This window comes from Prionailurus bengalensis, chromosome A1 (assembly GCF_016509475.1).
Source record: "Prionailurus bengalensis isolate Pbe53 chromosome A1, Fcat_Pben_1.1_paternal_pri, whole genome shotgun sequence".
NCBI classification, from domain to species: Eukaryota; Metazoa; Chordata; class Mammalia; order Carnivora; family Felidae; genus Prionailurus; species Prionailurus bengalensis.
The window spans coordinates 207,251,014-207,264,368 of record NC_057343.1 but is presented as its reverse complement, the minus strand read 5'-3'; the positions used below and the strand labels follow the sequence as shown (position 1 = coordinate 207,264,368).

Here is a 13,355-nt window from a genome sequence, read left to right as displayed (position 1 = left end):
AAGGACTTTAAGGCAGGCCAAATAAAATTAAATGGAGAATAAGTCACATAATAAATATTCAATAACTATTCACTGATTGATTTAAACTTGAACCAAACTACTCTATCTTCTTAAAAGTAATAAAGTTATCTTTTTGTGCCTAGCACAGCCATGGCTCATGGTCCCAAGAAACATCTGAAGCATGTAGTGGGCTCAGCATTGTACGCTGGTTGAACTGACCGGTGTGTTTGCTCCTCGTTCATCTACTGGTCCCCATAAACCAAGAGAGTGTCTCCCTCTCATCATTTTCTTGAAGAACAGACTTAAGTGTGCCCTAGCAGGAGATGAGGTAAAGAAGATCTGTATGCAGTGTTTTATTAAGATTGATGGCAAGGTCCAAACTGATATAACCTACTCTAATGGTTTTATGGATGTCAGCATACACAAGACTGGGGAATATTTCCATCTGATCTGCAACACCAAGGGTCACTTTGCTATTCATTGGATTACACCTGAGGAGACCAAGTACAAGCTGTGCAAAGTGAGAAAGATCTTTGTGGGGACAAAAGGACTTCTTCATCTGGTGACCCATGATGCTGGCACTATCTGCTATCCTGATCCCTTCATCGAAGTGACTGACACCATTCAGATTGATCTGCAGACTGGAAAGTTTACTGACTCCATCAAGTTTAACACTGGTAATCTGTGTATGGTGACTGGAGGTGTTAACCTGGGAAGAATTGGTGTGATCATCAACAGAGAGAGGCACGCTGGTTCTTTTGATGTAGTTCATGTGAAAGATGTCAATGGCAGCAGCTTTGCCACCCAACTCTCCAACATTTTTATATTGACAAAAGCAACAAACCATGGATTTCTCTTTCCTGTGGAAACGATGTCTGCCTCACCATTGCTGAAGAAAGAGACAAGAGACTGGCAACCAGATAGAGCAGTGGGTAAAATGCTCTCTAGATGATGTGATTAGAAGACTTTATATTTGAAGATAATACAGCATGAAAGAGAAGTTATATTTCTGGAGTAGCTGTCCATCTTTATTCCTTCTTTGCCTATATCACATGCCATCAAAGGATGAAGTATATTTTGCCACACTCTTTTATTTTTAGTGTTTTTAATTTATTTTGAGAGGGAAAAAGAGCATGAGTGGGAGAGGGGCAGGGACAGGGACAGGGACAGAGAATCCCAGGCGGGTTCTGCATTGACAGTGCAAAGCCCAACGTGGGCTTAATCTCACAAACCATGAGATCATGACCTGAGCTGAAATCAAGAGTCGGTCGCTTAACCGACTGAGCCACCGAAGCACCCTATTTCTCCACACTCTTGAATCTATCCCAGCTTATCACTGCTTTGACCAATAGAGCCTTGAGAGAGTGACACTCCATTTGTTCTGGCCCTGATCCTTAGGACGATGGTGGCTTTTGCCTTGGTGTCTTGGAGCCTGGAGCTGTTATACACAAAGTTCAGCTTCAGTGCTCAAGAGGTCCTCAGACTACACAGACAAGAGAGGAACCCAGCTGAGCTCAGTCTTCTAGCATTCCCATCTAGTCATTAGACGTGGCAGAAAGCCATCTTCAACTGTCCAGAGCAGCTCAGCTTTTAGCTAAGTATCATAAAGTGATCACAGTGGATGACCCATGAAGCAGAAGAATCATACAATTGAGTCCTACTTGAATTTGTGGTTAACAAAATCTTGAAATATAGTAAAAGACTTATTTTAAGCCACTTAATTTTGGGGTTGTTTATTTGTAATGATAGGTAGCTGAATTCTTTGTTACAAAGTTATATAATTCTACATATTCTATAAAAGAAATTCTTTTCTTATCTCCTACTCTTATCCCAGATTAACACAGGTTGGAAAGATTCAATAGTGCTGACCAATTTGAAATTTTGCTATGGTAAGAATTTCCGCAGGATGTCAACATTAAGAAAAGCTATGGTTTATTTTAAAGCAAAGAAGTTCATTTTAATGGGATGCATAATATACAAGCTATAGTATCAATTTCTTTTCCCATAAATGTAGCCTTACCTTTTATAGAGAAATCGAAACAGTAAAAATTTGCCTAACACAGGTGTAAGTGTTTCACAAAAAGCATTCTGAGAGAATGACTGCCATTTGTAGCATAAGTACTATCATTTCCTTTCTTTCCCTGTTACTAATCCCTGATTTACTATTTCCATGTTCACTCCAAACACCTCATTCACTTATGTATGGATTCCTTCAAAAAGCCTTTACTGAATCCCTACTGCATTTCTGACAGTATCCTAAGCATTGGTGAAGAAGCTATGATGACTAAGAGGTAGGCCTGTACCTCAAGGGGCAAGAATTCTATCGGGGAAGACAAGTTTAGTACTAAACATGGCCCATGGATATAGTAAGTGCTAAAATGGAAGTAAGTAGGGCTTCCTGGGTGGCTCAGTGGGTTGAGCGTCTGACTCCCGCTCGGGTCATGATCTCACAGTTCGTGGGTTCGAGCCTCGCATCGGGCTTTGTGCTGACAGCCTAGAGCCTGCTTTGGATTCTGTGTCTCTCTCTCTGCTCCTCCCCCACTTGCACTCTGTCTTTCAAAAATGAATAAACATTAAGAAAAACTTTAAATGAAGTAAGCACGAAAGAAAATGGGGACTCAGAGATGAGCAGCAGTGCCTGCAAAAGTAGGCTGAAAGTTTCAGAGAGGGAGAAGTTGGGTGTTAAAAGATAAATTTCACAAAGAAATGGTAAAGGACCGTTTAGGCAGAAAGAATGGCATTTGCAAAGGGAGTAAAAGGTAAGGGGAAAATGGCAAAACTTCCACTGCAGATGTAGCAAAAAATTGACAGGGGAGGGCAGGGGGCTGACAGGGGTAAATAATGGATTATGGTAGAGATGGGGTGGGGGCACAGGGTGACAAACTCTTATGCCATGAACTCATAGTCAACCGGCCTTCGTCCAGTGCTCCCCATGAGACCTGTGGAGTGGGTAGCATGCCCACCACTATCCACAACTGATTAGACCAGAGGCTTATACCTGGCGCAAAGTCAGTTCATCCTTTTGTTTGATCGCAATCAAGCAGATTCTCTATCAGATACTTGCCTGAAGAAATATGATTGGAGACTATACCTTGTCACATGGTAACGTACACTAGATCAAACAGTCATGTAGACATGGGGTCAGCTCTGACCTCATGGCAAGTCAGACCCACAAGCAAGTTAATGCTACAGGGCATCAGCCAACGCTACAGGCCTTACAGAGTCTGTGGGTAAGAAGACAGGTAATACTGAGAGAGGCAGGAATGATGGAGTGGGCACTCAGAACGGAAGTGAGAGTGAGAGAGGTGTAGGCAGAGACCCCTGAGAAAGCCATGGGGAGACCAACTCTGAGAGGAGGGAGTTAGTTTGGACAATTAGGCCAAATGTAGTAGAGCTTAGCACATGAGCACCTGGCTTTAGCCATTGGATTTGACAATTATTGACCTCAGAAAGAAGGCAGCCTCAGAGGACGTGTGGCCAGAGTGTAGACACTCTTATTAGGAGTCTGAGGCTGCAGAGTGTGTGGCATAAGGCAAATGAAATATGATGGAAACGGATGACTTATCCTATCAACAAGTGAGGCCGTGGGAGATGGCTGCCAGGATGAGGGGATCCAAAACACACCCAAACTGGCCACCCCTCTCATATTTCTCCTAATTTGAGGAGGAATCCAACTCTGCATTCTGCTGAGATCTGTCGCCTTTTATTTCATTAATGATCACAAGTGACGCTGCTAATGTTCCATGGACTTCGCCAATGTATGGCTCAACAGGTCCCTACTTTGTCTAATTACTATCCATATATTCAAAGATTGGATCCAGGACTTCAGAAAACTTTACCTTTTAAAGAAACTTGTATAGCCTGGGGCCACGAAGAGATGGAGCAAAGCGAGCTAGGTTTTGTGTTGTAATGTTTCTACCACTGGGATCTTTCGAGGTTGACTATGTGCCTCAAAGACAGTAGAATAAATGCTGACAACATAACAATGCTCATTACCTTGTTGCTGGTACAGCAGTTGATGCCTTATCCACAACAGTTTGTGGTTTCTCTTTTATCTGGTGATAGTATCTCCCAGCGCAGAGCAGGGGGAGTGAGTGAGCCTAGCAGTCTGTAGGAGCATTGGTTACCTGTAAGAGGGTCCACAAGCCATTGGAGGGCCACTGCTTGTTGTAATATCACATTCCCATTACTTCCCCTCAAAGGAAGTAGGGCCTAAAATCTTTCAGGGAAACAGCTCCTGCTGTTAGAACAACCCAAGACTTCCTTTCCACCTGTTTTGAGGGAGAAATGAGAAAAGAAAAAAAAGTAGGCAATGACTAATGACCAATGGAAGGGGAAAAAAAACACCAACAAAAGAATGTCCTGCGAGAAAGCTCAGAGCTGAGTTTTATTTGTTTGTTTATTACTGGCTGAGATATAAATGGAGTTTAAGCAGTAGAGCTGCCTTCTCTGATTAATATATTAGCCAAATACATCAAGTCTGACCGTCTTTGCTTGCCACCAGGGTGCACCAACACTCACACTATTCCAGACTTCTAACAAGATCAGCGTTTTTAGCCCTTGATAATTGGGCTCAAGTCACTTTTGGAAAAGAATGCTGGGGAGTTAGATTGCTAAGGCTCTTTTTATTATAGCGCAATTCTCAAGTCTTCTGGATTTTTAAAAATCGTATCTACAGTCTGCTACAACATGTGTTTTTAAATGCAAATCAACTCATGCAATTGGTAATTAGGGGAGTGATATCAGCATAACACAGAAAACAAATTGGACCAAACTTGGTTTTTCCCAGTGTGTTCATTGTCCGAAGCAATCAACTGTGTAAGCTTTTTCACAGTTAAATAAAACAAAACTTTTATGATATTTGAAGAGTTTGGAAAAAAAACGCTTAAAAGGCTCTGAATATCTTCCTCTAATTCAAGAAAGTGGCTGGCTTAATGGCCTGAAATCCTTGCTATACTGTCCACTAGGTGAAACTACCTGAAGAAACTGTATTTGCAGACTAAGAACCTGGGAAGAGATTTTCCTGTGTTAAAATGAGACAATAACAACAACAAAAGAACAAACTTTTGAGTCCTGATGTAACTATCTTTTATCAAAGTGGCTGTTGTTAAAGACCTGTATCTCCACAGGGGAAGTTTGAGTCCCAGGGTTTGAGACATCGAAGGGCGGACTGACAGATTTGGGGGGCAAAGGCTAGTGGAGATTTAACTCAATCTTTGTATCTTCAGGATTCTTATCATTTTTGTAAAAGTACCATGGCTTTTGAGGATCTGTTCCTAACCCTATTTTTTCCAGCGAGCACTGTTATGTTTAGTGTGTGATTTTGCAAAAAGTGAAGAAGGTGTAAGTGCAGTAATATGGCTGAAACACCTGTGCTAGTATAATTCTTGAATAACATTTGTGTAAGGCCTTACAAAATACCAGACATTTTCTAAACATTTTACATATATTATCTCATTTGATTATGACAACTTAATGAGGTTCGTTCTATTACTATCCTGTCTTTACAAACGAGGAAACATAGAACCAGAGAGAACAAATGGAGAGCAGAATAACAAGGGTTTTAAGTGGCTATGCATCTGGATGGGGTCGGAGGGAGAGGTCCTGTTCTTTAAGTTATACCAGTGGGAGGGCTCTTTTAAAAGGTGAGTAAAAAAGCAGGGAAATGAGATTATGAGGAAATGAGGAAATAAAATCCTTCTTATTTTCATAATGAGTTCATATAGCACAAAGTGCTACAGAAGCTTGCTGCATCGCCTGCTAATTGTATGCTGGGGCTCTGAAAGGAGAAAATTTCATCATCGAATTACCATTTTATTTGAAATTCACAAGAAGAGAATGGATAAAAATGGAGAGAATAATGTCTGTAAATTTATAAAGAAAGAAAAATTTGACATGGCCTTTTAAAATTCTCCTTTTCATTCTTTTGTAACAAAAATGCTCTTCTGGGTTTTTTTCCAAATTTTATTTCTGGTGCCAAGTACCTAAGGGTTCTTACAGTTCCTCTTTTGAGAACAAATTTGGATTTTAAAGCATCCCGGTAGATACAGATCAGTATTTGGCAAAGTGTGAGCTAGGGACCATACCTATCAGAATCACCTGAAGTGCTTGTTAAAAAAATGTGAATTCTTGCTCCCAAGATCTATTTACCGAATTAGAATATTTATATGTAGGGTTCTAGGCCTCTACATTTTAACAAGAACCTTATGGCTTTTCCACACACTAATGTTCAGTATGCATAAAATTTAGTTTTAAATCACTGATTCAGAAAATTCAGAGCATTCACAATAAGTGTAATTGTTTCAGCCAAGCTAAACAGCCATTGATTGATTAATTGATTATTATAGATCCCAAGTTTTTTTCTGACACTTTGTGGACAGGCTTTGTTTCTTCATCCAAATTGAGTCAAGAGAATTAAATAATCCACTCAGTCAATTGAAAACTAAGGACCAAGTCGATAAATCAAAATTCAATTGTGTAACCAATCTCGGAAGTCTTGTTTGACTGAAAAATGACATTTAAAACACCTATACACAAAGTTTGTTAAGACAGTTTGATTGATTTATGAATGCAGAAACTTCCTTAAAACAACCACTGCCATTAAGATCACAGATATGTTTACATTTATCCTAAAAATCTTCAGTTGCAAATACTGATATATACAGGTCACCCGGGCCTTATGGGTTGCAAAATCTAAGAGATTCCTTAGTACTTAATTTGCTTGACTTTTCAGCAGTCATTTGACATTGTTGACTACTCCTTCCTTTTTGAAGTAGTTTAGTCCCTTGGCTTCTGTGCCACACTGGGTGTGTGAGTGAAGGTAATGCTGCTGCTACAGTAAACACCCAAATCTTGGTGGCTTAACATAAAAGAAGTTTCCTTCTTACTCATGTAAAATCTAATAGTATTTTCTCCTAAGGGATGAGGAAGGTTTCTGACTTCCTCTTGGGGTTGACATTGAGCCATGAGATGGAGAAGTTTGGGGAGATTTTTATGTACCACCTTTGAAAGTGGCCTTCATCAGTTTTTGTTCCCCTTCCATTAGTTAGAGCTCAATATGGCAACACTGAACTCCTGGGAGGCTGGAAAAAACAGTCTAGGAAACAGAGGAAGCAGGTGGATGCTTAGGTAACGATCTCTGCCAAACAAACTCTCCCTTTTTCCTACTTCTTTGCATATTCTTTCTCAGATGCATTTGTGACTCTGTTCGTTACCCAATTCTAGAATATTGACACATGGTGCTATTCTAAGTATGCTACTCTTTTTGGTCTCCAAACTTTCCCTGGACAATATCATTCTTTCACATGGCTTTCGTGGATGTCTTTAGCCCAGGGAGCCCCCAAAGCACAGTCAAATTGCTACTGAAACTCTACGCATTGATGTCTCAAAGATACCTCAGGCTCCAATGTGCAAAAGTGAACTTGTCAGCTCCATCATTTCTCCTTCCAGCATTCATTGACACAGTAAATGGCACTAGTCTCCACCAAATTGCCCAAGTGCTCTCTGACTCCCCTACAATTCCTCATATCATCCAATCAATCATTAACCCTCATGATTCTGGATACCAATTATCTCTTAAATCTAGTCATTTCTCTCCAGCTCCATCTCCAATATTTTTATGTCAAAGTCATTTTTATAAAATTGAATTACGGTTACATATTTTCTCTGCTTTAAATCTTTCAATGGCTTCCTTATGTCCCTCAGACAATAAAGTCCAGCCCTTTAACATGGTTTAATGGTGTCCTTCATAATTTAGTTCCTCTCTTCCCCTTGACCTCCAGTTTCTTCCCCCTCACTGTTTCCCTTGAACATCCAATTTTCTTTTGGTTATTTTCTAAAGTATGCCATTCTTTTTCCTTGGGACCAAGATGCCCCCTTCATTTAAAACACTTCTCTCTGACCTCTTTCAAAGTCTAAACCCAGCTCATTTTTTTCAGGTTTCAGCTAAAAATGTCACTTTCTTTTGGAGATCTGTAGTGATTTCTTAGTTTAGATTAGAAGGCCTGCTTATACTCCTGGGACACCTTGGACTTTGTTTTCTTGGTTAAAATGTTTATTTGCCCCATTGTTCTGCTGTCCTCATTAGAAGCTGTAGCTGTAGCTGTTATATTTACTACTGTATCTCCAAAGTTCTTAGTGGGCTCACTAAGAAATCTGTTGGGGAATGAATAAAGTTATTAAGTGAGAAACTCACCAGTCTCTATCATAGTTCTACAAGTCCTATGATACAAATGGTTGTGCATGTATCATAGTTAAATTCTCTATGAAACAATTTTCCAGAAGTCCAACTTCCAATGGCATTGACATGTTGACCTAGAGCCTCCAGTCACATTCTCTAATGAGAAGAACAAAGCTGTTCTTTTGTTTGCATGCCCGTATTTATTTCCATTATTATCAACATCCTCAACAAACTCGGGCAAAGTCAAGGAATGATTTCCCTAATACCTCCCAGAGGAAACACAATAAAGGAAATCAGAGAGACATCTGTGCATTGTTTATACCTCCATTATCCTTTCTCAAGTTGTAAATTACTTGGCAACAGCTGGGCAAGAGAGAAAGGAGAGATACTCTATTTGAAAAAGGAGGTCTGAACATAATAACCAAAACTGCTTGGAAGCTTTATCATTGCTTGAGTCCCTAGACCCAATTTCAACCTGTGGAAGGAGTATTTCCTATACCACCAACAAGCAATTCTTGGACACCAGCAGGGTGTGAACTCTGGTTGCTGTCAAACTCAATTCTGACACTACCTATGGAGACATAACCTCAGGTTCCACAGGTTCTACAAGACTACAGATCCCTTTCCCTGCCCCCCACTTCAAAAGCTAGTCATAAGTTCAGGTTGTTACCTGTAACTCTGGGTATAAATCAAAGGTTCCCATCACCTCCTCTTTGGGTTAATTTGCTAGAGCAGCTCACAGAATTCAGAGAAGAATTTTACTTACTAGATTACTGGTTTATTATAAAAGGATATAACTCAGGGATAGCCAGATGGTAGAGGTGCACAGGGCAAGTCAGGGAGAAGAGGCACAGAGCTTCCATGCCCTCTCCAGAAGCACCACTCTCTCAGCACCAACACGGAAGTGTCACCAGCAAGACCCTTACTGACCCCCTTCCTCTTCATAGGAATGTTAATCTTATCTTTTAGAGAAAAACAACAGCAAGAACTCCAGCTGGCCTAGACCAGTTTGAGCTTGATCACTGACTCACCTCTGCGCAGATGGACCCTGGAGTGTCCCATGGTTACCTCTATGTCACTGTAACGTTACAATCTCCTCTCAAGGAGAAGCACAAACCTCATTAACATAGCATACACTGTATGTATGAGCATGTTTCCTTAAGATACACATGTGATCTTATACCCACCTCTACATGTGGTGATAAAGTTTCCCTTCTGAATATTCACCCTAAACCCTAAATGAAAAGAATCTGCTCACCCCTGCTCAGGAGGTCGTGGTTTTGGAAGTTAGCCCTAATGATCTCCAGCCCCTCTGCCCTTGCCAAAGTTCTGAAAATTGTAACCCTCTAATCATGGGATCTGTTCTGGCAACTCACCCCATCCCTAGGTGGGATTCAAAAGTCACAGCATTAACATAGCAAAAGAGACAAACCACAAGAGACTCTTAAATACCAGCACAGACTAAGGGTTGCTGATCAGGTGTGGTGGGGGGAAGGACTAAAGGAGTGATGGGCATTAAGGAGGACACTTGTTGGGATGAGCACTGGGTGTTATATGTAAGTGATGAATCACTAAATAAATTTCTGAAATTACTATTAAACTATATGTTAATTAACTTGGATTTAAATTTAAAAAATAAATTTAAAAATAAAACAAAAAAATCTGTATAAATGATGTATGTTAATAAACATAATTTTGGGGGAAGAAAAAAACAAAAGTAATAGCATTAACATAACAAAAGACTTCGTTGTTTGGTCTCATCTCTTAGGATATTCCAAGGGTTTTAGGAGCTCTGTGCCAGAAATAAGACAAAGACCAAATATGTATATTTCTTAGTATATAAGTCACAATATCACAGTCATCTACAAAGCTATAGTATTTTTTATTACTCAGAATTGATAATTATAATACTAATTAGGAGACATCAGTGTAATGTATATATGTACATAAAATGAATGAAGACAATTTTGACTTTGGAAAACTTAAATGGAAAAAATCGTGTAACCTGTGTGGATGTTGGTTCATGCCACTCTGATCCCCCTCCAGCACTGCAAGATTTATTCCTGGGGCTGTGGAGAGCTGTCTGCCCTCTTTCAGGATTGTCTCAAAGAGAGCTAACTTTGCCCAATGCCTAAATCCTTTCCCAAGACTGCTGCTTCACTAACTGGTTGACTTGGGGAAGTGACAGCCTGGGCCTATTGACCCAACTTGAAACAACTCTTAAGGAATCCCAGCTAAATTTGGAAATTTCTGGTGGAGTTGGCCGAGGGCTTCATGTGAATGCATCACTGCCCCAATTTTCTCTCTATCCAATACAGATTCTTTCTCTCCTCTCTATAGGTAGAAGCACTACCTAATAAATTTCAATCTCAAATTTGTGACACAAGTCCTTTACATTAGGCTGGAAATTTAGTCTCACATTACTTTATTTACTCTGTTATCCACTGAGTTTTGGATGGTATCCTTGGGAGCGTAAATATGGTTTTTTCAATGAGGGAATAAGATTGGGTTTGAGGATGGAGACGGGAACGGGAGCATGAGACAAAGGACAGACTCCTAGAAATTTGTTTCATTTAGATAGAATTACTTAACCTTCCTAGGTGGCCTGTGAGCTTTGCTCTAAGCAGAAACCTTTCCTACCTCTGAGCTGTAGAGAGTATATAGTTGTTCCTATAATTTTGCTTTAATGGTTTGCCTTATACTGTGAATTTACTATTCTTCCATAAATAGCTTATCAGTCAAGCCTTTTTAGGGTAGAATACAGATATTATATCTTGTTACTCCTGCAGAATTCCTAGCTCAGTGTCTTGTATGTCCTGATAGTTTAATGTTAATAAATTGTTATTGGAAGAAGCTCTTGAAAAATAGATACTACCTAGTCATTTATTCCTCAGCATTTTGCTTCCATATAGGTTTGTTTTTTGCTTTTTTGTTTTTGTTTTTTGTTTTTTGCCCAATCTGATTTTAAGATGTTATCAAAACCACTTTTCAAAGCTGGTTAAATATAATGACTTCTTTATCTACACCTTTTTGTTTACTAACATGTCTGAACTTAACAATTTGTATTATAATATAAAACTTATCCCAGTTAACATAACTTAGTATGTTCCAGGGGCTGGGTATGCTCCACATGTAGTCTTGCAATCTTTCTGGATTTTGAAAAAATATCTGCACAGTGTATTTTTAAAAATTTATTATATTTTATTGTGTTTAAATTCTTTGGAAGTGGACAGTCCATTTATGGACTAATTAGACTAATTTTTCTTAATTAGAATAACTGATTGATAACAAAAACTCATGCCTCATGCATGCCATATAACAGGATGGCAAGTGCATTGTGGAGTCTGATTTTAGGCTCTCAGCCCTCAGTGACCAGACCAGGTCTTCCAGGAGACAGCCATTCATGCCAGCCTGCCAGCCACTGAATCTTCTTTGACATTTTAATTAGCATGCCTTGTTTTCATTGCTGTTGGAACTACTCTTAGTTTATCAATGAAGGAATGAGTTAGTTCGTCACTCATTCAAAGGGAATGGAACAGTCAAGATCAAGAACCACATTAAACTAAGAAAGAATAACAATTAAACACAAGTGGCTTGGAGAGGAGAATGTAGAGGGAGATGTAAATCTTCAAGTAAGAGAATAAAGTGTGAGTATGAGCAGATCTCTCTTTCTGTAAAGAACAGGGAACTGGCAAGAGGGACTTAAATCAGAAATTCATTTCATTTTGGCACTGAGTCCCCATTATACGTATTCCTGTCACCGTGCTGTAGTCCCTGCTCTGCAAGAGTCAACAGTGAGGGGTTCCTACAGAAACGAACATAATATCACTGTGCTAAGGCAAATGCTGATGGAGGAGTGGATAGAGGGGCCTGTATAATTCTAGAAACTTGAAGCTATGTTCAGGAGAACTTAAGTCTTTTCTCTCTCTGGGCTGTTAAGAGGTTTTTGGGAAAATACCCTTATTTTGCTCTATTGAATTATGCTTAAGAAAATCTTTGTATTTATATAAGAAATTGCCCGAAGGAAATTTAACTTTATTCTTTCGTTGACAGTAAGTTTAGCAAAATCATTTATTGTGTGCACAACTTTATCCACCCACAAAATAGATCGCAGTCAGAACTATGTTCTAATGAAAACAAGGCTTATATTTTCTGCATTTTTATACTGTAGTGAAAATCACCCCACTCTTGTCCCCAGTGTACTTATACCTATAGCAAGTCCCTGCAGATCTGAGAAGTTTCCAGTTTGAAGGAAGCAAGAGAACACGTTAGGGAGGGGCAGGAGGTGTGTCACCATCAGGTCACTGATTTCCAGAGGTCAGCACCTCAGACTGGTGGCAGAGGTGTAACTGAAATCTGTAGAGGTTTATTTTGTTATTTTATCTGTTCTTTTTAATTAAAAAACAAACAAACAAAACAAAACATCTTTGAAGAGGTGAGGAGATGGTGGCTGTTGGTACATTACCTTTTGTTTCCCCCTGAGATTGCACCATCTCATTATTTTCTACAAGTAGGAATCAGTACTATGGACAGAGGACAGAGACCTGAGTTTCAATTTTGGCTCTGCTCCTTAATAGCAGTTAGCATAAAAATTCATTACCCAACACTGATGAATTTAGTGCTTGTAAATAGCCATGTCTTGAGTTCCTGAGTTCTGTGTATACAAAAGAAGCAACAGTGTAAGAACTATATTTATAATCTGAATTGTTTTTGTAAATATACATAGGTCTTGTTTGTCTTTGATTTGTTTGATGAGCAGAGAGAAAATATCCTTCAGCTAAGGGAGAATGAAGCAGTTTTTGGTTAAATATCAGTGATTTAAACCACAGTTCCCTTTTCCTATATGATTCTTTTCTAAAATGTAATGTCACCTAATCAGCAGATCATGCTAAATCTTGTGATTATATATTTTTAAAAGCACTTTTCAGGAAGTTTATAAATATATGCAACTGAACTAATTCAAATGGAGGTAAAGTACCAGAAGATGTGGGAATGGTTCAGGCTGGGGGCAGGGGGAGAGATAAAAATCATTATAGAAGCAGCCTACGGCAAGAATCATTTTGCAACAACCACTAAATTTAACTCCGCTCTCCATAAAAAGCAAAGGCAGCGAGATATAAAGTAAACCTATCATGAAAGAAGTAGCCTTTCCTGGCAATAAACTCTACAAGAAACT

General features: G+C 39.3%; 1 pseudogene; it reads left to right on the top strand.

The window, feature by feature from the left end:
• The first annotated feature begins 148 nt into the window (after window positions 1-148).
• Window positions 149-936, top strand: LOC122477579 (annotated as a pseudogene).
• The last annotated feature ends 12,419 nt before the right edge of the window (window positions 937-13,355 follow it).